This window comes from Otolemur garnettii, unplaced genomic scaffold (genome assembly GCF_000181295.1).
Source record: "Otolemur garnettii isolate 467f Iridium unplaced genomic scaffold, OtoGar3 scaffold00020, whole genome shotgun sequence".
Taxonomy (NCBI): domain Eukaryota; kingdom Metazoa; phylum Chordata; class Mammalia; order Primates; family Galagidae; genus Otolemur; species Otolemur garnettii.
This window is the reverse complement of record NW_003852415.1, coordinates 26206601-26209552: the sequence shown is the minus strand read 5'-3', so window position 1 is coordinate 26209552 and position 2952 is coordinate 26206601.

The following is a 2952-nucleotide window of genomic DNA, read 5'->3' as shown; positions in this document are numbered from 1 at the left end:
ACCATGTGCAGGCTTGGAAAGCAAAGACACATCTCAGGGAAAGCCCTTGGTTGAGGTATGTGGGTCTCTTCTTGACTGCTTTGCCTGTTGTACTAAATAAATTTACTTTGCTCCCACCTGCTGGTATAGCTGTACTCTGTCTGGGAGGTGAGTGAAGTCCTTCCACCTGTCCATGAATGGCCTTGAGTCTGCTGGAGTCACACTTGGGGATGAAAACACACGGTCTTAGAAAATGCACAGGGCTGAGATTCAGGTTTCCAGGAATCAGCTCATGCTGGGCATTGCTCATACTGGGAAAGTGGTCCTTAATAGTCTCCTGCTGCAGGTTCACTCTCACCTCACTTGATGTTTCCAATGGCCTAGTGGAGAATCCAAGTAGATGTTGCCTTCATTTTTCAGAGAAGAGGCTGGCCGTGGGGTGCTCGGGCAATGCTATGTAATGACTTGAGGTGGGCCAGGCCCCATTCACATGGGGCCCAGGGCTCATTCTTCTGGCCCGTCCTCATTTTGCAAGTGGGGAAACTGAGGCTTAGGATAGGGAATGTGGGCAGTGCCTATGGCTCAGTGAGGAGGGTACCAGCCCCATATACTGAGGGTAGCAGGTTCAAACCCAGTCCCAGCCAAACTGCAACAAAAAAAATAGCCGGGTATTGTGGCGGGCACCTGTAGTCCCAACTACTCGGGAGGCTGAGGCGAGAGAATCACCTAAGCTCAAGAGCTAGAGGTTGCTGTGAGCTGTGATGGGATGCCATGGCACTCTACTGAGGGCAATGAACTGAGACTGTGTCTCAAAAAAAAAAAAAAAAGGATAGGGGAGTGTGACTTATCTAAGACCACATGGTGACTTTGTGACAGAACAGGTCTGTCGTGACTCTTGGTGCTTCTGTCTTTATACACACAAGAAGATAGAACTGAGGGTCCCACCCTGGGAGGCTGGACCCCTGAGTCTGAGTCTCCACTCAAGTATTAGCATGCAGCATGACCTCACCTCCCTCCCTTCCAGGGAGACCTGGAAGTCTCCCCTTCCCAGCCTATTCCCCTCCATTCTGCCACCTCTGCAAGTCCCAGCTCCTGCTCACCTGGCTGGCTGTGCCAGTGGAGATGAGCTTTCTGCAGAGTGGTGTAGCTCACTAGCAGTGTTGCCCTAAGCAACTATTACAGTAAGACTTTGTGTAGCTCCACTGTGCCTAAGTCACAGTTACACACATGTGGATAAGGTAAGGACCGATGTGTAAAGTCCCCAGATGGGAGAGTTGTGGTCATTGTCGTGCTAGGCTCTGGGCCCAAGAAGGAGCACACCCACATGGCTCCTCCCCTCATCAACTGTGTGGCCTTAGTCAAGTCACCTAACCTCTTGGTACCTCCCTCTCTACCCACATAAAAGGAGAGCAGTGATGCCTCATGCTTACGGTCTGGAGGAGTGCCCTTGGTCCAATGGTCAGGTGACTGGTCAGAGCATAGGAAAACCACAGGGTTCCCATACATTTTTCTAAAAACCAGTGATTTTGTGTGTGTGTGTATGTGTTTTAGACAGAGACTCACTATGTTGCCCTCCATAGAGTGCTATGGCATCACAGCTCACAGCAACCTCAAACTCCTGGGCTTAAGCGATTCTCTTGTCCCAGCCTCTGAAGTAGCTGGGACTACAGGTGCCTGGCACAACACCCAGCTATTTTTTTTGCTATTATTGTCATTGTTGTTTTAGCAAGCCCCTGGCCAGGTTCAAGCCCACCAGCCCCGGTACATAGGGCCAATACCCTCACCACCTCTGTGGGCGCAGAGCCAAAACCAGTGGTTTCTTGAAGTTCCCTGAGAGAAAGGGCTCATCTGGAATAGAAAGAACAGGTGCAGTGGCCCAGTGAGTGTTTGCGGGGGAGGTCACTCTCAGCACCCCTCAGGCATGCACAGTGCTAGGAAAACAGTCTTCACTCCAGTGGGCCTCAGACCATGCAACTCCCAAACTGGTGTGGGGAGCAGCTAAGTTCGCCTCTTAGGGCACAGTGAAGAGCATGTGAAATAGCAATGAGGTTGAAGGGTGGGATGGGTAGGGGGTGGCTGGGCATGCAGGGTTCACTGCAGAGCAACTTGGCATTCCAGGAAAATGACCTCTGGCTTCTAGTTCACACCCGCAGCAGTAGGTAGCTCCCCTGTTATGCTGGGGGCCCCATGATTCTCTGGTGGCTCTGTACTGGATAAAGCCCAGGGGCTTTATCTCCCATTTGTAATTTCAAGCACAGCTTTAAAGTTGTTAAAGCAGCCCATGAAATGGGAGGACCCAGTTGTTGCTGAATTGTGTGATTGTATGATTCTAGGTCAACCCCTTCTCCCGGATTTGTGTGATTCTAGGCCAAATCTTTCTCTCCCAGATTCTTCACTTTCCCTCTTTTTTTCCTTTTTTTTTTTTTTAAGACACTCGCACTTTGTTGCCCAGGCTGGAGAGCATTGGAATCATCACAGCTCACTGCAACCTCAAACTCCTAGCTCAAGTGATCCTCCCACCTCAGCCTCCTGAGTAGCTGGAAATACAAGCATGCCCCACGACACCCAGCTAATTTTTTGTGTGTGGATGAACGAAGGGGGATCTCGCCATTGCCCAGGCTTATCTCAAACTCGTGACCTCAAGCAGTCCTCCTACCTCAGCTTCCCAAAGTGCTGGGATTACAGGCATGAGCCCAGCTACACTTCTCTTTTTTTTTTTTTTTTGGTAGAGAGAGTCTCACTTTATCGCCCTTGGTAGAATGCCGTGGCATCACACAGCTCACAGCAACCTCCAACTCCTGGGTTTAGGCGATTCTCTTGCCTCAGCCTCCCGAGTAGCTGGGACTATAGGCCGGGCTATTTTTTTGTTGCAGTTTGGCCAGGGCTGGGTTTGAACCCACCACCCTCAGTATATGGGGCCAGCGCCCTACCTTTTGAGCCACAGGTGCCACCCACACCTCTATTTTTTTTTTT